The sequence below is a fragment of the Sciurus vulgaris genome, assembly GCF_902686455.1.
Source record: "Sciurus vulgaris genome assembly, chromosome: 2".
NCBI classification, from domain to species: Eukaryota; Metazoa; Chordata; class Mammalia; order Rodentia; family Sciuridae; genus Sciurus; species Sciurus vulgaris.
The window spans coordinates 139,111,763-139,134,390 of NC_136462.1; the positions used below are offsets into that span (position 1 = coordinate 139,111,763).

Below are 22,628 nucleotides of genomic sequence, written 5' to 3' on the forward strand. Positions count from 1 at the left end.
TTCTTTAAATTTTTTTTTTTTTTACCAGAGGAAAGTAAAATCCTTAATATATGAAGGAGTCATACAATCTCCTGTGTTGGGCTTTTGTTCTGTGGTAGAATCTTGAAGAGAAATCCGTAAAATGCAGATTCATTGCTTGACTTTCCCCCTCTTCATGGACTGGGCATTTGACCATGACAGCCCAGGGGAAAGGGGGATGGGATGCAAACTGTCCCAAGATCTGTTCCTCCAAACCAACTGCCAAAGTGGGTAAGTCTTTTTTCTAGGAAGCAGGGAGTACAGGTGTCCCTAGATGGAGAATGCAGGATCTGTTTGTGTGTTAAAAAAAAAAAAAAAGAAGAAGAAGAAGAAGAAGGGAAAAAAAGGCTAAAGTGTGAACTAGGAGGAGAAATTGCAGCTGCCTTTAGTGGGAGCCTAGATTAGCTTTGTTCCTTCAACAGAGGGAGGTGACTTGCTGCGGCATCTGTCTCTTGGGCTGGCTTGAAGTATCAAAGGAGAAATGATGTTCAGTTTGAATCTAGAAAATATAGAATCCATCACTGAGCAGAAGGAGGAGCACAGAGCTTTGAAACCACAAGTGTATTCTACAAATTCCTGTTTCTCTGCTTCATCCTGATTTTTTTGTCTCCCTTGTTCTTTTTATTCCCTCTTGAATTTGCAATAAATTCATTATCGACTCTTAAAGGAGAGAAGTTCTCAAGGGTTTAATTGAGATGTAATACACTACAAATAAAAAATGTTGGAGGGAGGGAGGAATTCACCACTGCTTTATTGAACTAAACGATATCTCAAATGTTTTTATCCTTTTTGAAGAAAAATATGCCCCCCTCCTTCGGGAAGTTTGATGTCTCAGAGGCCTTTATTAACTTGATCTTTGGGAATAGTGTTTTAATTTTTTCCATAATCGTCATGCAAATGGATCATGACAATCTCTGGAAGGGCAAAGAAGTGAACCAATGGCCTCATTAACTCCAATGCTAGAGGGAATCGTGTGTGTACAAGCTGGTGCCCTTCCCCACGGTGGCCCAGGCCTTCTTTGTGTAGGACTTGGTCCAGTTCCCAGAGGGAGATGTGGATCATTCCCTGCCTGACCTGTTTAAATTGCCTCTTGCATTTTTCTTCCTTACAAAATAAGGGAGGATATTTTGAAAGGTCCCAACCTTAGGACAGAAACGCCTGCATTCTGCTAGACTACATGGCATCTCTAACTCTCCTATGATGGAACTGTGCACTGGGTGCATGTGTCCTATCCAGATCTCACCATAATGATATTGAGGTCTCAAATTGCTAAACTTTGGGCAGTAAATCGAGTCAGTCAGCATTAAAATGTATGACTCATTTGCATAATTCTGAATGCTATTCTGCTGAATGAGGAGAGGTTTTTTTAAAGCGGGCGTTTTAATTTTAATTTAGTGCAGAGAATGGCAGAGACAAATAGATCTGTCCAAAATATACTTAGTAACAGATTTTTGAGTTGGTTATTAGTTTTATGTAAGTGGTGCCTCTTTTTATTTTTATAAACTGTGAAATTCGGGAGGAAGCAGAATCACATGCAATATCCTTTTATTGATTGCCTGTCATGTGCCAAGCAAGGTGTTAAATGTTTTCAAATGCTGCCTCATCTATCCTCATCCTACAGACAAGGAAAAGGAGGTGTGAAGAGGTGAAATATCTTGCCCAGCTGGAAAATGGCAGAGCCATTTACAGTTCTGCCTTACTGTTAAAAATATTTCATGCAACTCTTGGAAAATTAACTTCTTTGGAGGTTTGTGTAGTTAAAGACTGTATCTCGGTGGATCAGGTTCTACCATTCCATAGTAAGGAAGTTCCTACACCTCTTGGGACCATCGTTAAGTTTCTGAGAAAAGACGGCCGTTGCATGGTGTCCAGAACCCTGCCTGGCACGCACAAGTGCTTTCCACTGATAATGGACCAAAAAGTCTCTTATTTTGGGAAGGAAGACCATCTTCTCCTAGTGAGATAGATTCTTGAGGGTGCACAAGAAGCTGTGGATGAGGAGGAATATCAAAACAGTCAGATGAACACAGTCTCTTGAAATACAGTAGGGACACATGTATGTCTCTGCTATGGTTTGCATATGGTTTCAGTGTTTCCCAGGATTTCATGTACTAAAATAATCCACTCCCCATTGTGAGGAATTAAGAGGGTGTTGTTTAGAGGTGGAACTTTTGGAACTCAATTGGGATTAGATAAAGTCACTAGGGTGGAACCCTCATGCTTCAGTCCTGGTGGTTTTATAGGAAGAGGGAGAGAGACCAGAAAGACACACAGAACAAACATGTTCCTTGGGATGCCCTGCACTACCTCAGGACTCTGCCAGCAAGAAGGCCATCATCAGAAGAGGCCCCTTGACCTTGCACCTGCAAACCATGAACCAAAATAAACTTATCTTCTTTATAAACTAGGCTGCATCAGGTATTTTGGTATGGTAATGAAAAACAGGCTCATTCAATCTGTGTTTGGAAATCTTTTTTTTTTTTTTTTTCCAGTTACAGTGAGGGAGCAGGTTGTGTGTGTGTGTGTGTGTGTGTGTGTGTGTGTGTGTGTGTGTGTTCAAATCATTTCTACCTCTCTGGAGAAATATTATAAACATATGCATTAACAACAACTGCTTCTGGGGTTTTCAATTAGAGCACAGTGAAGTAACCCTCTATCAATATTTATTGCGTGCTTCTACCTGCACCTGCTGCATATTGTGCTAGGTGCTCCAGACACAATGATGAGAGGGCACAATGGTCTTGTAGGAAAGGTTGGTGGAGGAACAAACGCCTTCAAAATCAGAAAGAGTCTCAAGGAGTGACTTGATGGAAGCTTTGGATAGCTTTGGAGTTGAGTCTTAAGGATTTTCATAGGAATTCTTCAGATTGAGAAATTGGGGAAAATGCACTATTTTGAAGAAACTGAATGTCTAACTTGATAAAATAAGAGCACATCATTGCCTTGGAACTAGCAATAAACATGGTACGATTGGTTTAGTAAGGTATTGCTCAATGGAGAAGGTTTTGAAGCTAAATAAAATGTGGGGAACACTGGAATAGGCCAGTTATAATGAATCTTTCCTATAGGCCTCCTCAGAACCTTTCATATACTATTCTGCATTGTAAATTTCCAAAAGTTTGCCCTAAACCTATTTGTCTTTCCCTTTTCACTGTGCACACAGAGTTCCATGAATCTCATGATGGAAAGTGCTGCATTAGGGTGGAGGCTTCTTTAAGAACATGAATGATTTCAGTTTCAGAAAGGTAACTTTGAGCACCTGGAGGAAGACTGCCAATGGTGACAGATGAGACCAAAGGCAACCTGTAACGAGGACATTGAAATCTTCTGGGGAAGAGAAAGCAAGAGTTAGAATTAAGGCAGTGAAGATGGGAAGAAAGGATGGACTGGACAGAGTTGAGTGGTAGAATGGACCCTCTACAATCCCAAGGAAGTTGAATGGTTAAAAAAGATTTAAAAGGGACTCTGAAGTTTCTAGTTAGGAAGCTTGGACAGTGAAGAGAAATGTTCGGTAGATGAGAAATTTAATTTCATTTGGGATATGTTATAATTGAGCTGTCTATAAGACATATAGTCAGAGCTGGTCAACTCCCATTCAACAACTGAAGATACTAATCTATAGGGCAGGGTATACACGAACATAACTTTATTTTTCTATGATGCTTCAGGTGACACTTTATCATCTTGCCAATTCTCAGAGGTCATCATAATGAATATCAAGTGTTGCTTGACCATAAAAGTATAAAAGTGCAGATTGCAGAGAGCTGTGTTTAATAGAAAATGAATATAAATGATTTATTAACTTACTCATTGAGCTATTAACATGTGCCTACCACAGCAATGGTACATGAGGAAAAGAGAAACACACACAAACATAAAAAGGCAAAAATCCTTGCTCAATTTGCTTATTATTTTAAATTTATAGAAGATATTGCAAATGGTCAGAATACCTGTGTTACAATTCAACCTTTTCCTTGCTATGTGACCTAAGGCAAATGACTGAACTTTTTAAAGCTTCAGTTTCTCATGTGCAAAATATTGTTTGTGGAATAGTATTTATAAACGATTGGTATCTTTGTTATCAGGGAGTGGTGAGGATTAGCTAGGGTTAAGACAAAAAATTACTGCATTTTGAATGTATAAAATAAACTTCTTTGGGAAATAATGAATGCATTGTGATCTATTTAATAAATTTTACCATTACTTTATTTGATTTCCAGTTAAGCCAAATAATAATCTGCCAATTTGAATTGCAAAAATCAAGCTGGTTTGAATTAAAGAAGTGTGAAAAACTCTTCAGTTGGGAAAATACATAACTCTTCCATCAATTAAAAATAGGTAAAATGTGTTAAAAATAATGAAAAGTTCATGTGTAATTGAACTGGCTTTTTTTCATGAGCCTATATTTTTATCAAGTTTCATGAAACAAAAATTGAATTGGTGCCCAATATGAAATCTGCGTTAATTGTTATTATTCCCATAAAGTTCACATGATAAAAAAAGTTCTGCAGTTGTGCCAACTCTAAATGCACAGTACCTGCCTTTCATTTTCTCTGGATTTATTTTTGGTATTAAAGACCAATATTCACTTTGGCAAACAGAGCATTTGCTAAATTGAAAACTTCCTTAAAACACACTTGAAACTTTTGATATAGATTGCCAAAATCCCATGGTATTTTTGTTAATCTCACAAAACTTTCTTTGTTCTTTATGGCTTCGTCAAGAGTAAGACAGTTTTTCGACTTACCTCCAATCCCATCGAAATCTTAAATATCATTGTGCTAGAAGGCACTGCAATATTAATTAAAAATACAGTCTAATTATTTACCCTAGTTGGTTCATACAAACCTCTATAGTATAATCAGTGGACTCCCTTAAGGGGTTTCACAGTATTTCAGAGTGAAGTGGGAACGTTTGCTACTGACTTACTCTTGGCTGGCGAGTGTAATTAAGTGTAACCTACAATTCACCTTTAGGTCACTAGATCAAATGGAACTTACCTGGGCAATGTCCAAAGGTATGTGCTGATATTGACTGAGTGCTGGTGGGTGGCAGACGTAAATGAGAAGAACTTTTCATTTACCTCCAGGAGTCTCGGAGAACTTTCCATGTGTTTCTGAGAGACAGAGGGAAAGCAGAGGGCAGCCAAATAGGTCATTCATTTTAGACAGACTCCAAGACAAGGCACCCTAAGCCAAGCTTTAGAACAGCTCAGATGGCTGAAGGTGTTTGGTGACAATCTCTTCTCATGTCTGGCCTTAGCACTGACCTAGTATTGCTGGGCATGCCTGGGGCCGAATCTTCAGGGGTGGCTGCTCTCTGGAAGCAAAGCAGAGATGAGCTTCCTGGTCCAGCATAGTGCTCAGGTTCTTTAAAATTCATGGGGTCAGCTGTGTAGCTCAGTGATCGCACAATTTCCTAGCATGTGCAAAGGCTGGGTTCCATCCCCAGCAATGCAAACAAAACAACACAGAACCTTATGTCTTTGGATAGTTGGTATAATGAGGGAGAAATTTCTTTCTGAAGGAGACTCAAAAGGTCCATAGGTGTCCCCCACAAACATGTTTTGAACAAAGATTGACAAGAACAAAACTGGCTTAAAGGCAGTTTTAGGACCTGACCCTGCCTTAAAATATAAGCCTGTGTCTGAAAGTCCCCTTTAATGTGCATCATGGGATTTACTGGCCTGAGAAGAAGTAAGTTCCACACAAACAACCCCATAAGAGAGAGTTTGAGCAATGGCAAACAGCGGTGAAAATAAAATTCCATGTGATTTTTAAATATTTAAATGTACTAGAACTCAGAGTGGCTGAACTGTATGCTTACTGAGGGACATTGTGGGCTTTGTGGAGAAAAAGGTAATTTGGGCTAGATCTTTGGATACCTTGAGTGTTCTTTTGAAAAGCAGAAAGCCCACGGCACAGTTTTACCTGCAAAGCCAATTCCATAGCTGGCTGTCCCTCACTCCTCCACACTTCGTTTCTGTTCCACTCTCCCCACTACTGGCATTCCTAGTGGTTACAGCAAGTTTCTCCCTTCTTGGATACCTCATTGGACTGTAAGCTCCCTGGGTCCAGGGCATATCTGGTTTTGCTGACCTAGTCAATGAAATTGGCTTCTACAGGACTTTGTCCAGCCTCCTCATAGGCTTTCTGGATGCCTGGTTTCTTCCTACTGCCCATGTATATGGGATTTCTAACAACCTTGGAAAATTGACTAGGGCACAAGAATTGCTGTGAAGATCAACCGGAGGAATGGAAACAGATCAAGAGATGATATTTTTCAGTTGAGTAGAATCTTACAGTTCTACAACTGAATTGTCTATTATCTGTTCTTGAGCTCCTTTGCAGAGTAACATAGTCCTCTCCACAGACTGGTCCCTGTTAGTCTACTCTGTTAATGCCCATAAGTTTTGCACAGCATAATTTCCAAAACCAGTGGCACTGAATACCAGTTTAAAGAGATTTTAGGTGCCAGAAAAAAAGTAAAGGGGAGATAGAAGGAAGGCCCACTAGTCAAATAAATTTGTGAAACATATAATAACCTTGCTCTCATTGAGATTCATAGTGCAGCTAACCCCACCGAAAGTTCTGGAAGTCCTGCAAGAATTTGTTTAAATTTTCAAGCGTGATAAATGCCACTCCCTCTTCTGTACATAATCCTGGTTGTCTTGTTAAACAGTTGGGGAAATCCTGCACAATCTAAACCCAAAACATTTGCAGGTTTGATCTATTTAACCACAAATGTACCTTTTGAATTTCTGTCCTGGCTCTCTCTCTGCTGTTTCTCCCTTCAGGACAAATGATAATTAGTTTCTCTATCCTTCCAAGTTCTTCCAGCTCACATGACACCTCCTTCATGAAGTCCACTCTGACTATTCCAACTTAGATTGGTGATCCTTTTTTTCCCTAACTTTTAAGGCAATTTTTAGCTAGTTATTTGGGTATTTATTTAGTACTTTGTTGTTGTTTAGTTTAGTATTTATTTACAACTGTATTGCTATTGTTTTACCATTTATGTTTACAATGTTACAGTGACGAAATGAGCTTTTAAGTTTCTCAGAGGGATTGAGGATTCTAACTTTCACCTTAGAAGACAGAATCATGAAAGAACACAGATTTAAAATAGAACAAATGGTTATTCAACTGCACTTCAGCCAAATAGCTGTATAACTTGGATTAAGTTACTCAACCTCACTAAGCCTCAGTTTTATCATCTGTTAAAAAGGGATAACAAGTTATCCACTTGATAAAGGTGTTGTGAAGATTAAATGAGTCTATACACAGTGTCTGAAATATTTAAACAATATGTGTATTTCAGCAGCTATTGTTATTATCATTATCACTCTACTAATATTACTATAAAATCTTTTTGTTATGGTGATTATACATGCTTAATATTTAGGGTATCAAACTTCTGAGGATTCTGATCTTTTAGTATCTAAAGAAGCTGCCTTTCTTTCTGCAAAGGCAGAGAGAGATATCAGATGTATCACTTCCTGGAAAGGAATGGTCAACTTTTCATACCAAGGGCCATGGCTATGCCAGTCACCCTCCCTGGACTTCCTGCTTCATCCAGATTGTGATAGTAAAAGCCAAGAGTAAACCAGGAATTAGTCCAAATGCATCCTGACCTCTGGATGTGGTGACTTGCGTGGAAGGGGCATGATACCCATGGGGGCTGACTTGTCTGCCTGCTGCGTATAACCTGGATGTCAGGAGAAATGCAGCCACAAACTGGAGAGAGCCAGATTTTTAGTTGCTTTAGGTTAGTTCTCCCTCTTGAATCCATGTGATTGTCTATGATATGACAGTTCAGCAAAATATAAATTTTATATTTTATATAAGAAATATACATGTGAATCAAGAGAAAGATTATTGTTCATTCACTAAATGTTCATTGAGAGCCTAGAATGTGCTAGGCACAGTTACAATTGTTATATAATAGTAAACAAAAGACAGACCTACCTGTTACAATGAAATTTAATTTTAATGGGAAAAGACAGAAAACAACCAAGGAATCAAATAAATACATAAAGTGGTGGTAAGTGCTAGGAGAAAATTAAAGTAGGGTATGGCCAATAAAGAGTTGGGAAGGTCAGGGAAGGTCTCTTGGATAAGATAACATTTAAGTAAAGGGGCAAAGGGAATGTGGGAAGAATGTGGGGTATGGGTCACCTAATAGGCAAGAGAAGAAAACCAAGATAAAGGGAAAGAGTGACTTGATGCTCACTGAAGAAACATGCCAGATATTCCAGCCAATTCAGCATATTTTGTCTGTAAAAGAATTGGGAAGCCATTAGTGAGAGGCACCATATTTATGGTTTCAAAAGATCATTCTTTCAGTGTAGAGTGGGTTAACAGAATAAAGTAGGGGTGGAGAGATGGGTTGGGAGATATGGCAATTGCTTATGTAAGAGATGATACTAGCTTTGATTATAACAGGGTGATTCTTTGTTAGATTAGCTGAATAATTCTTATTGTGGAACTTTCTGTACACTGTAGGATGGTTAGGATCATCTCTGGACTCTCTCAAGGAGATGCCAGCAGCATCCTCTGTCTCCAGTTGTGACATTTCTAGATCAATGAGTATTACTGACCTATATTGTTGGCAGAGATGGACATAAGAGGTCATATTTGAACAATTAGGAAGTAGAAACAATGAGAGGTGGTGGGTTAATGTGACAGAGGAGCCCAGGTGACTGCCTGGTTTTCTGTAGGAAAACCAAATCAGTGGTTCTGGAGGAGGAGCAGCCTTTCTGGGGAAGATGCTCATGTAGATCAGTCCTAGAAGTACATTTTTTGGTTAGCCCATGAGATCCAGTGGAGATTGAAGCAATGAGTTGAATTTTTAGTTCTAGAGTACAGAAGAAAGACTGCATGGGGAGACTGAATTTAAAGTTAATGGCCCATGGAGGGTGACTGGGGCCATGGAAACTAATGGGATTGATTAAGGAGCTCCTTAACAGTGAGAAAAGACAGAAGACTGAGCATAGTGCCGTAACGAACCTGAAGATTCAAGACCTGAAGGAAGAGCTAGCAAGGAGTCCAGAAGACACTCCGGAGCCCACGATAGCCTGGAAGTCAGAGAGCATGGTGACCAAATATAGGGGATCTAGAGTCCAGTGTCTTGGCTTTGAATCCTGATTCTACCACTGAAACTTATATGACTTTGACCACTTTTCTTAGCCTTTCTAAGCATTGCATTGTTGTTGGGAGGGATCTGATGCAATGCTGCGTTTAAAATCTTAAGCGCAGTGCCTATGTTGTGGTTGGTGCTATATAAAATGGCAAATGTAGGAAGAGATATGGAGAGGCACATAGCTGTAGAGGTAAACAGAGATGGAGATATTCTGTAAACACGCTCAACTGGAAGCACTTGGCAGTGTTAACAGAAGGAGCAGAAGAATCTCATCTAGCATGCCTGAATAGGATCTGCTGTAACTCTACACAGCTCAAAGCCTGTCCTGCCCTTGGGTAATGTAATGAAAGGTGTGTTCCTCTCTTCAGGACAGGTGCTCGATTGATACAATTTAGAGGCTCAAATTCCAGAGCTTAATAGTTTGTTCTACATACAAGTTAGCCCAGCTCAGAACACCTGTGGACTAAGTTCTTTTGATGCACCAAAGCCTGTCTTTTATTAAGCTCTTTGCAAGCAGTCAAAATAAGACCGAACTTCCATGTGTTACTGCTGATCCACATGGACATGAGCCATGTGGGGACTGCACAGTAAGTGCTTAAAATAGCAAGTGAATCCTTGGGCTCTGGAAAATATGGTTATGTGATTAATGTAACCGGAGTTAGATATGAAATAAAATTAAATATTTTATATATATAGAAACTTGCCTACACACACATAAAATTCTCTATTAGTTGTACTTGAGGTTTAGCCATGTTGAATCGATAAAAAATGATTTAGAACGGATGGTCCTCAACAGCTGGTTGCGCTTTCAGTCTTCCATAAAGAAGTTAAAATTAATTTTAATATGTTGATGGTGCTTATTGATGATAATATTCATAATAAATATCCATTGGAAAAATTCTCTGGCACATCCATGTGACAGAGAGGTCAAGAATGTTAATGACGATCACCAGTACAAAACGCAATTCAGTCAATTACTTTAATTAAATCTAAAGCTACTTTATGTCTTCTCATTTATATAGTAAACTGATAGTGGGGAGAAGGGCATCATCTTCCTCTGGCTCATTCCAGAGTCTGAAGATGTGGTCTGTGATTATGTTTTAACATTTGTAGCTCTTACATCCTTGAAGAATATTTAAAGTAATTGTGGGTCTTACAAGTAACAAATGCTCCTTCTTTTATAAGGGAAAGAAGAAGCAGAGATTTCCCTTTAAATGTGCTTTTTTGGAACGAGAACTTTCCCTCCACAGACGCTAATCTTGTATTTGCAGACTGGGTTATATTGGCTAGAGCCAACATTCCAGTGCAAATGGTAGAAATGTCTACATTTTAGTGAATTCTTTTTCATTCCATTGTTTGGGATCAGGAGGAAAAGAAGACAGCTATTTGAATTTCTCAGTACTATATAGGTACAAGTGTTTATAACTCAGTCATTATCACCATATAAAATGCTCTTTTGTTCATTGTACTGTCATATAAAACTTTATATGCTTTATGTATTTATGTTGTTAAACTTGGAGAACATAAAGGTGGGCATTTTAGAAAATAAATCTATCAATTAATTTAAGATTAATTCACTTTTTCAATAAATGGCTACTTAGTGCCTGTTATATACCATATGTATATTGAGGGGACTTATATTCTAGTTTGAAGGAACTGAGGAAACAAATAAAAAAGTCAACTAAATAATAAGAGATAGTGGTAAAAACTATGATTAAAAAAAAAAAAAAACAGAATGATAGTAGATGTCCAGACTGTTCTGATTTTAGAATATACAATCTTACAATCTAGTCCCTGACATTGGGACAATTTGCTACCCAAATATAGGTTGATATTTCTCTTCTGAAAATTTGAAATCTAGAATGTTCCAAAAATGGAAACTCTTTGAACACTAACGTGATACCAAAAGTGGAAATTTTCACATTTTATCCCATGTAATAGGTTACAGCAAAAATGCAGGCAAGCTAAAAATATTGCATAAAATTACCTCTGTCTATGTGGATAAGGTTGACCTAAAACAAATAAATTTTGTCTTTAGAATTTGGTTCCATCCCCAAGATATACCATTAAGCATATGCAAATATTAGCAAATATGAAAAGAAAAATCTGAAATCTGAAACACTTCTCCTCCCAAGCACTTGCATAAGGAACACTCATATGTAATGGGAAAAAGAAAAACTGAGAACAGGGGTTCCTTTGGTGGTCAAAGACAGTCCTTCTAGGAAGGTGATATTTGAGTTAAGAGTGATGCAAAAGAGTTGCCTTCACTTATTCACATAACCATCAGAATGAGGCACATGTCCTACTGGAAATGTTTCCAAAAAAGAAATTCATGTTTTGAGAAGAATAAAAATATATAGACTATTTTCTATGAGTCATAAAATGTAAATATGTTATTTCATTTAATTCCTATAACCTCTTATGGTAGACATTATTATTCCCACTTTACATGTCAGACTTAAACTGATGAATATCTTCCAAAGAGACTAATAGAGAATGAGGGTAAGACACTGACATCCTAAATTCAAAGCTCACACCAGAAATATAGTGTGAATTTAAAGTATGTCCAGAAAGAAGACTCACTCCATCAAAGTCAAACTATTGAAAGACAAAGAGAATCTTGAAAGCAGCATGGAAATTATAGTATCCTCAGTAAGATTAACAACTAACTTCTTATTAGAAACCATGAAGGTCAAAAGCCATTGGTTCACATATTCAAAAGGATGAATGACACAGAATTCTACATCCTATGAAAATATCCTCCAAAAATAAAAATTAAAAAATCACCTTCACACATATACATACACATACTGATTCTGACTCCAGACCTGTCCTCTAAGAAGTACATAAGGGAGCCCTTCATGCTGAAATGAAAGGACCCAAGATGGTACCTGGGAAATGTAATCATATAAAAGCTAGTTTAAATGGATTTTTTCTTGTAAATATTTTCCTTTCTTGTCTTATTTAACAAACAATTGAGTAAAGCAGAATTATAAAGCTGTGTCAATGGACTTATATTGTATAAATATATAGGTTATATAGAGATGATTTTACAAAGGATGGAGAGGAAATGAAGCTATATTGGAGAGAAGTTTTGGCATACTATTGAAACTAAGTTAGTATTAATCCAAACTAGATAGCTATAATGTTAGGATATTGATTATAACACCCAGGGCAGCCACTGAGAAAATAACAACAACAACAACAAAATAGTAAAACAAACAGCAAAGTCATTAAAATAGTGTACTGCAAAATTTTTATTTACCACAAAAGAAAGAGTAATGGATAAGTAGAGAAACAGAAAAAGACATATAATATATAGAAAGCAAAGGAGCATATATAGACCTGACTTTATCAGTAAGTACTCAATATAAATGTATTCATCACTTCAGTCAAAAGGTAGACACTGGCAAAGTGGATTAGCAAAAACATGATTCAACTCTATACAAAAGACAAACTTTAGATTCAAAGACAAAAACATGTTGAAAGTAGAAAGAGAAAAATGTACTAGGTAAGTAGTATGAAAAGAATAAAAGTGACTCTATTTATTCAGATAAAATAGACTTTAAGACAAAAATGCTGCTAGAGATAATGAGGGAAATTTTATAATAAAGGGTCAACCCATCAGGAAGACACTATAGCTATACATGTAGATGTAGCTAGACTGGAAAAGAAGAATTAAAAAAAACTCTATTTGTAGATGACATGATTTCATTCATAGAAAATCCCAAGGAATCCATTAAGAATTTATTAGAGCTAATTGGTATGTAAGTTTAGCAAGGTTGCAGAATGGAAGGTCAATGTACAAAAAATCAGTTCTATTTTTATATAACAGCAATGAACAAGGAACTAAAAATGAAATTAAGAAACCAATTCCATTTTTCTGGGCATGGTGGCACACAGGCTTATAATCCCAGCTACTCAGGAGACTGAGGCAGGAGGATCACAAGTTCAAGGCTACTCTTGGTAATTTAGTGAGTCCCTCAGCAACTTTGTAAGATCCTGTCTCAAAATAAAAAATAAAAAGGGCTGAAGATGTGACTCAGTGATAAAGTACCCCTGAGTTCAATCCAATCCCCAGTAACCACCACTCCTCAAAAAAAAAAAAAAAAAAAAAAAAAAAAAGAAAAGAAAAGAAAAAGAATATTCCATTTTAACAGCATCAAAAAGAATAAAATTTTATTATTTAGGAATAAATAAATTTAACAAGATAAGTGTAAGACTTATACATGAAAATCTATGTCAATATCACCAAAAGACCTAAAAAATTGAAAAGACATGTCTTATTTATTCATTGGATAACTTAGAAACATTCAGATACCAATGCTTGGCAAAATGATCTACTGATTCAATACAATTCCTTTCAAAATCTCTGCTGTTATTTTACTTGCATTAATCAAAAACCTAGTTCTAAAAATTAAATGATAATACAAGAGACCAAGGATAGCCAAAACAAAGCAATCTTGAAAAAGAGTATTTCCCAATTTGAAAACTATAAAGGTATAGTAATCAGGACAATATGGTTTTGGAATAAAGATAAATATTTAGATCAATAGAATAGAATTGAGAATTCAGAAATAAACCCTCACATGTACAAGCGATTTTTGTTTTTGTTTTTGTGGTGCTGGGAATTGCATAGTCAATTGATTTTTGACAAGGCTGCCAAGGTGAGTCAGTGGAGGAAAGGCATCATCTCAAAAAAGAAGGCTTGGGCATTAGATATCTGCTTGCAAAAGAATAGACCACCCCCAATCTCACACCACATCCTAAAAATCACCTCAAATGCTACTATATATAAGGGTAAAACCATAAAACTGAATTAGACAATTGTTCCCTAGCTATAACACCAAAAGCAAGAGCACCAAAATAAATAAAAAAATAAATTTGACTTTATTAAACTAGTTAAAGCTTTTATGTTTCAAAAACACCATCAAGAAAGTAAAACCACAACTTGCAGAATGGAAGGAATTATTTTCAAATCACATATTCAATGAGGAACTTGTATCTGGAGTATAAAAATCATTCTTAAAATTGAATGATAAGAGAACAAATTTTTCAATTAAGAATGAGCAAAGAATTTGAGTAAACATTTCTTTTTCCTGAAGAAAATACACAAAAGGCCTGTAAGTACATGAAAAGATGCTTGATATCATTAGTCTTTAGGAAAATGCAAAACGAAACCACAGATTCCATTGCACACACTCATTAGGGCACCTAAAATAAAAATTAAAAAAAAGACTGACAATAACAAGTGCTGGTGAATATGTAGAAAAATTTGAACTCTCAGACATTGGGTTGATGGAATAGTAAAACACCACTTTAGAAGGCACTTTAGTAGGCTGGGGTTGTGACTCGGTGGTACAGCACTTACCTAGCACACAAGGGGCACTGGGTTTGATCCCCAGCACCACATAAAAAACCTAAATAAACAAAATAAAGGCATTTGTCCATCTACAAATAAATATGTTTTGAAAAAAGAAAACAGTTTGGCAATTTCTCAAAATGTTAGACATAGCACTTCCATACTTGGGTACATACCCAGCAGAATGGAAACATGTTCACATAAAAACTTTTAGGAATATTCTTAGTCACTTTATTCACATAGCCAAAAAGTGAAGCAATTCGAACATCCATCAACTGGTAACTGGATAAATAAAATGAAATACATACATTGTATGGATACCATTTGGCTTTAAAAGGAATGAAATACTGGTAGATGATATAAGACAGATGAACCTTTAAAACATTGCAATAAGCAAAAGACACCAGACACCTAAGACCATATATTGTATAATTCCATTTTTATGAAATGTCCAGAACAAACAAATTCATAGGGATACAAATTATATTTGTTCTTTTCATGAGTTGGGAGTAGAGAATAAGGAGTGACTGCTAATGGGCAAAGGATTTCTTTTTGGGGCGATGAAATTGCTCTGAATGTAGATAATGGTGATGGTCATGCAGTTCTGACTCTATTAAAGCCACTGAATTGTACATTTAAAAGGGTATATTTTATGTATGTAAATTGTATCTCAATAATGCTGCCATAAAAGTACTAAAACACTTTGCAGGAAAAAGTCTGGCTAATTTTCAAAAGATAAAATTACCATGGCAGAGAATCAGAATTGCCTTCTCATACGATGTTTTCTCCTTCCTGTTTTAGGTGGTCAGAAGACCATTTCACTATCCTATATTTCCCAGTCATCTATCCTTGCAGAGAGTTGTAGCCATTTGACTTAATTATGGCCTATAGTTTAAGAATTGAACTGTTATGTGAAGTTGCTCTTTTGTGGCCTTAAAGGAAAGTTTCTGGCTTCCTTTCTCTTCCTTGCCATTTTATGCAGGCTGAAACACACCCATGGGGTAATCAGTCATCTTTGAACAGGCTGTCCAGAGCAACACCCTAGGAGCTGGGTTGCTGGGCCATCTTGAGGAGCAGAGTCTTTCGAATCCGTCAAATTCAGAGAGAAATCAGCTGTACCATATATTGGTCATTTTTGTTTTGGCCACTTTTAAAGCAGTCCAACCAATCTTTTAATTTATAGAGTAACATCTTTGAACTCATGGTAAATTTTTTTAAAGAATTTTTTCTTTTTTTCCACAATCCATGCTCATATGGTTTCAAATGAACTACTCTGAACTACTGTACCAGAATTAAATAAACACAGTCCTTATCTCCTGGAACTTGAAAGTATAGCGAGGTATTTGTCATATGCATAAACAGCTAATAGAAAATTCAAATAGCACTTTGTAAAAATATATTTGAAGTTATAGAGAGCAAAAGAGGGTTGGAAGGAGACTTGGAGAATGGGGGTGTGTCAGGAACCCCTACCTCCATCTGAAGGGTAGTAGAGAGCTTCAGCAGGCAGGTGGGATATGAATTGGGGCGGGGGGGGGGGGGGCAGGTTTGAATGCAATAGCCATTAGCCAAAGTTGGAATTTTGCAGAGTAAATAAAGAGAAAAATGTTTTGAGATTACACTAAGCTCTTTGGGTTGACTGGTACTGCAGATGTTTAGATTGATGCTCAAGAAAGAAGTGCAACTCAGAAATGTGAATTTGGAAATCATTTGCAGAAAGATGGTAATTGAAGGACTAGAAGAGGATAAAACTTCAAAATCACATAGAATTAGTTTCCTACTTAATTCCTTATGTACTTTTTACCTTTTTTTTTAAAAAAAGTTACTCATTTTATAAAATAAAATGATTTAAAATTATTTAAAATGTTAACAATTTTATAAATAAGAAAACAGTGGTAAAGAGTTCACTTCATATATGTATTAGAAAACAATTCTATTTTATCAGGAGACAAAAACAGTATAAAATAAGAGCATGTAAAATGGAGTGAGAAATTGTTACCTTCACCCTTGCAAATGTTTTTTCTAACTAGTTGACAACTAATTACTGAAAAAAAAATCATACTCTTTTCTCCAGTAATATTAACTTAGAATCATCTAAATGCCAACTTGGCACAATTTATAATTTTTAAAGTAAATTAGTTATTTTCGAAAGTTTGTTATTTCAAAATAATTTTAGGGTTACAAAAAATTCAAAATAGTACAAAGAATTCCTATACACTCTTCACCAGGCTAGGTCTGTTAGCCTCTTGTACAACCATGATACTAAGAAATTAATTACCATTAAGTGTAATGCTATTAAATAAACTCCAGACTTTACTAGACTTCACCAGTTTTTTTCCTTTTTTTTTGTCTTTCAATTCCAGGATCTAATCCATGATCTAAAATTGCCTTTGATGTTTTAAAATTCTACTTTTTCAGATTTAGAAAATCTAGTAGTACAGAATGCCTTTCTAGTTCATCTGAAGTCAAGAAGACTGGAAGAGTAGTTGCAAAGTGCTCATTTGAGACTAGGGTTAGTCATTTATGAAAACTTAGGCTTATCAAGTGGATGGTCATGAGGATCAAACACAGAAGTGCTTGGAAAATTATTAGTACTGTACTCTAGTAAGATCACTTATTCATTCATCAGTCATTCTTAAAACATTTGTTATCACTGGCTGTATCTGAGATACTGCGTTAGGCACAGGGGCCATACAACAGTCTCCAGTCCTTGCTTGCTGGCTGTTCTAGCCCTATAAGGCTTATCATTAAGTATTTATTGAATGCCTATCATTGACCTTATGATACCAATTATCGTCTTTCCATTAAAGTGAGCTCAGTGAATATTCCATTACAGACCTGAAAGAGTTAATGTGTTGCAACTGTCTCCCCCATGCCTGAGGAATTCTGCACCAAATCTGCCCAGACTGCCCATGCATTAGGCTCCAAGTATGTGTTTTCTTTTCCCCTCTGTTTATGTCTCTGTTTTCTGTAACGTCTTCTAAACTACAGCAGTATCTTCCAAGTTTTCTGACAATGTTATAAATTTCATTAAGAAGATGAAGCCTTATGGGGCAATTAACTCCAAAAGTGGTACAAAGCAATAGCAAGGAGATACTGGCCTGCAGTACTTAGCACTTAGCTCTGAAATTGAGATAAGCCCTATCAACTCAGGGTTGTGTTTAATGTTCACTGCCGCTTCCATACCACAGCTACAACCCAGCGGTCACCGTGTTAACACTCCCCAATATCTATTACAATTAGTTTTTGATTAAGAGGCCTAACATGGCTTTTGAAGCTTTTTATGTTGTGTCAAATGGCTAGTGATGGAGTGAGGTGCCCAGACACCTCCCTGTAACAAAGCATATTGTAAAAGGTTTCAAGTGAACTATTTTATCATCCTAATGGAAACCAGATGACTCTAACTCCCCCCTTAATTTCAACTATTTACTGAAGAGTCCTTGTTTTGAATTACTGAAAGATTTATTCTTAAATAACTACCTCATGCATTAAGAATTGCTAATAAGAGAGCCATTGGAAATTTAGGAAAGCTTTTAAAGATGACTGAAGCAATTTTTCACAGGGGGGAGGTTTTATTTTATTCTTTCTTTAGATTTTTTTTAAAAAGCACGTCTTTGCCCTTTTCTGGTCTTTAATTATTATTTTAATTATTGTTTATAGATCCTTTCTCTGTGGAGTTCTGCTTTTCTCTACTAAGGATTTGGTCAATAGTCTTGGCTGATTATTTGAGAGAGGGGTCATTGGTATTTTTTGTGAGGAAAGAGAAACCTCAGTTACATAAGATATTATCCTATGTGAATTAAAAATACATGTTATTCTTATAAAGGTTTAGATAAAACAAAATGTAATCATTTAAAAAATTATGCATTATAAAATATACTTATAAATTTAATGAAAAAGGTATATAAAATATGTTGTAACTTGTGAATGTGAAACACTAAGAGTCTCTTTAAAGATATTTTAAGCATTTTAACTGATACATAATTGCATGTATTCATGTGTTATGGTGTAATATTTTGATACATGTATACAATGTACCATGATTAATCATAGTAATCGGTATATACATCACCTAAAGCATTTATCATTTCTTTGTGTTGAGAGCACTCAAAATCATACTAGCTATATTGAAATATACAATTAATTATTGCCAACCACAGTGCTATAGTTTGGATATTGAATGTTCCCAAAGGCCCATACGTTAAAGGCTTTGTTTTCAGGGTGGTACTATTGGGAGGGTCTGGAGCCTTTAGGAGGTGGGGCCTAGTGGGAGGTCCTTAGGTCACTGGAGGCATGTCTTTGAAGGAATTGTGGCACTCTGCTCTCTTCCTCTTCCTTGTTTGCTTCCTGGCCCTGAAGTAAGCAGTTTGCTCTTTATAAGTTAATTATATGAGATATTTCATTATAGTGATGGAAAACTGCCTAAAACATAGTTGTGCAACTGTGCTCTACAATGTTGCAAGTTATTTCTCTTATCTCCCTCACCCTTGTACCCATTAGCCATCCTCTCTCCATCTACTCCAGTTTCCTCCTTCCCAGCCTATGGTAACTAATATTCTTCTCTCTACTTCTATGAGATAAACCATTTCAGATTCCACATGAATGATATCACATATATTTGTCTTTCTGTGCCTACTTATTTCAGTCTTCTAGTTCCATCCACGTTGTACAAATGACAAGATTTCATCCATTTGCCTGTTATGGACACCTTGGTTGATTCCTTATCTTGGTTATCATGAATAGTAAGTAAGCCTTTTTTCCCTACCTCCCTTTTGTGTAAACTTACTTTTAAAAATAACTTTCTCTGTCCTTGGTTATCAGAGAGTTGGACTAGATACACTGAGTTGGTTCAACTCTAGAAGTCTTTGACTCTGAGATGTCAGATGTACTGGGGATTTATTAGCTTCCTGAGCACAGGGTCTTGTCATGGCGAGGCTGTGCAGTATGCTGGGTCAGAGAGTTGCCTCTGCCCATGATTAACTGTGTGTCTGTTGGCATCATACCTGATTTGTGAAACTCAGATTCTTTCTATAGAAACTAAGGACAATGATAGCTACTTCATATATCTACAGGAAATCACTTATAAAATAAACAAAACCAGGCATATAGAGTACAGAGTAAGTGAGAGCCTCTTAATAGTTTCTCTCTCCTTCTTTTCCTCCATATTCTGTCTCATTTAGTGATGCCTAGCTTAAGTGGCATGAATGAAAATACCATGATGTTTATCTTGTCCACTGTAATAGTATAAACATTTAGTGAGCATTGCTATGTGGTGGCTATTGTGCTAGGTCTGAGAGTCCTGAGACTAGAGTCAGAGTCCCTGCTCACACACAAACTTAGTCAAAGACATTAAATGGAAAAATTTTATCAATTCTGACAATCAGACATGAGCAGAGGAGGCATTATTGAGGGGGGTTTGCTACTCTCTCCAGACTCCAGTTGGAGCTTTACCCTCTACAGGTGACTCTTCTCATATAGGATCACATGCATCATTTCAAGTAGTCTTCCCAGCAGTCTCATGTCTAGCAAGGTAAGTGTCATCATCCCTCATTTATAGGTGAGGAAGCTGAAGAATGGATTCATTACTATTTTTATTACTATTATTAAGAAGACCTGTTTGATATAAAGCTTGCTTTTAGAAATGTAGTCATAGTGAGCATGTGCAAAAGTTCAGAAGAAAGAAAAGCTGGATAGATTCATACCCTAATATTGTACTTAATTAGTTGCTTTTCTAAGCATTATTGCTTGGAGTCTCATTCGTGGTATTCAATTAGGCCTCCATTAACGGGCTGTTTTCTAAGCACAGAGTGCTATGGGTTGAAAATGGTTTGTCCCTTTCAAAACTCATGTGGAGGTTGGTACCCCTGGTAGAGAATGGGACCTGGTGGGAAGTGATCAGGTCATGGAGTGGGAGCCCTCATGAACGCTTTAACACTTCTCTCTCAGTTTTGAGTTAGCCATCATTGGAGTTCATTCCCATTCTCTCCTCTGTATGTGCCCACTTGCCCTTCTGTTTTCTGCCATGAATTGAAGCAGCACAGGTCCTTACCAGATGCACCTCCTGATCTTGGGTTTCCCAGCCTCCAGAAACCTGGGCCAAAATAAACCTGTGTTTTTATAAATCACTCAGTCTCAGAATTCTGTTATAGCAAGAGAAGAAGGACTAAGACATACGGGTCAAAGAGGAAACTAGTAGCCTCTGCCTTCAAAAAGGAATTCCAAGTCCTGTGGGGAAATGACATGTACATCATGATTGTGGTTCAGAGGGGCATATGAGCCCAGAGATTGGCAGAGGGGCCTGAGGAAACAAGAGGCAGCCTCCCCACTTGGACACTTGGAGAGAGCAGAGGTGAGGGAGTCCAGAAGAGGAAACGTGTACTCAGCTGAAGTTTATAGGAGCAATAAGGAGGGAGTTGCCTAGTCAAAATCGAGGGTGAGGGACTAGGGGTGTAGCTCAGTCATAGAGCATGTTATTCAGCATGCTAGAGGCCAGGGTCTACTCCTCAGCACACCCTGCCCTTGCCAAGAATGAATGAAGGTGATGTGGAGAAGGCATTAGGTGAAGAAATGTGAGGACAGATGAAAAAGCTGTCTTGTTGGACCTGCTGTCCATCATGAGAAACAGCCACGTGGTGGAGAAGCAGCTATGGAGAAACAGGGAAGGACCAAAGCCTGTCATTCAGTAACAGTTCAGAAACAATGCCCATTCACCCTCCACCATTTGTGTATGTTAAATTGTGCCCCACGTTTAGCTAGTAAACAAGCCTCGTGTCTTATTTCTTCCTAACCCCTCTCAAGCTCATCTCATTTGCTGCCTCTGGCTAGTCTGGTTTTATAGTCCACCTTAGCAGATGGTTAGAGGCTGTTATTAGTATAACCAACCTTAAATAATTTGATTTTCAGGTTGGGTACGTCACAATGTCTCCTGTGGGCTGGATAGTCAAACTACACATTTATTGTAAAAATTGGTTTCTTCACATTATATTTGAAAGCAGCGCTACTCACTCATCTGTAAGCCATTAGGCCACACATATAAAAGTGTCCCATCTAAGTTTTATTCACACAGTTCTGAGGTTCAGTTTTAGGTCCTTGCAGATATTCCAGTTCTCTCTTAATTCTTTTGTCTTATTTCGATAGTTTTCTTTCTAAAACATCCCAGTAGAAGACTATAGGAATGTATTTAAAGGAGAAGAGAAACTGTATAAGAAATTTTAAAGATACACTCAGACTCTCCTTTTCCTTGGCAATTTTTCAAGGCTTGTGTTTTGGTTTTGTTTATTTTTAATTCAAGAAAGAGATTTAAATTGACTTGATGTGGCCTACGTTAGATGCATATTATTTGGTTCAAGCAGGATTTCAATAGGTTGTGAACATCTGAAAGTCTAGAAAGTAGAGATTTCATGTTAAGATCCAGCTTCCTTAAAAACATCAAAAGGTATGATGCCCCAGCTCCCAGGGTGACACTGTGTGGGGCTCAGGGACATTTATTCCCAGGTTCCCATAGTCCCTGGGGTACCCATTTTCCTCACCAAGTTTCCCTGGCTGGCCCTATGCCTTTGCCTTCATGTCTACAAATCTGAGTTTGACTTTTCCCAATAAAAAAACCTGGGGTGAATGCCAATCAGAATGGGCAAAATGTAATCGTCTCAGCTCAGCAGTATAGGGATCATGATGAAATGAGAAGCTAATATTTTTAGAGAGACTGTGTAGGTTAGTGATCAATTATCTGAGCAATTCTTACAGAATTGCTTCATATTAGGACAAGTGTAATTGCTCAAAGTAATAGTTATCCAGAGGTTTTTCCTCCAATGTCCCACTTATTTATTTATTTATTTTTGTCATGACTATCTTAAAACTGTTTTTGTTTGGTTTGGTTTAGTAAGAATATGAGAAATGTAAATATGGAAAAGTCAGTTCTCTACTCTCCAGTTACCAGAAATCACTTCTGAGTTTTTCTAGTTCCTCTCTGGGGTTTTCTTGGGAGCACCCACTTTCCTGAGCTTGGTTAAAAGTGCTGGTTTTCCCTGGTGTTAATTATTAATGTGACCTGTTTATGTGCCAGTTATCCGGCTAACCATTAATATCTGTTTACTCATTGATGACCTCTGCA

General features: G+C 37.0%; 2 long non-coding RNA genes across 2 annotated transcripts in view; one reads left to right on the forward strand and one right to left on the reverse strand.

Annotated features, from left to right (window-relative positions):
• Window positions 1–3,893, forward strand: part of LOC306654856 — a 116,104-nt gene extending 112,211 nt beyond the window's left edge. Inside the window, exons 16-17 of the long non-coding RNA XR_013762079.1 lie at window positions 29–249; window positions 3,182–3,893. This is a non-coding gene — a long non-coding RNA (uncharacterized lncRNA). The remainder of the gene's footprint in view (window positions 1–28; window positions 250–3,181) is intronic.
• A 139-nt stretch (window positions 3,894–4,032) lies between these two features.
• The window catches only part of LOC306654859, a 31,663-nt gene continuing 13,067 nt past the window's right edge, over window positions 4,033–22,628 (reverse strand). The window contains exon 3 of the long non-coding RNA XR_013762106.1: window positions 4,033–5,134. This is a non-coding gene — a long non-coding RNA (uncharacterized lncRNA). The remainder of the gene's footprint in view (window positions 5,135–22,628) is intronic.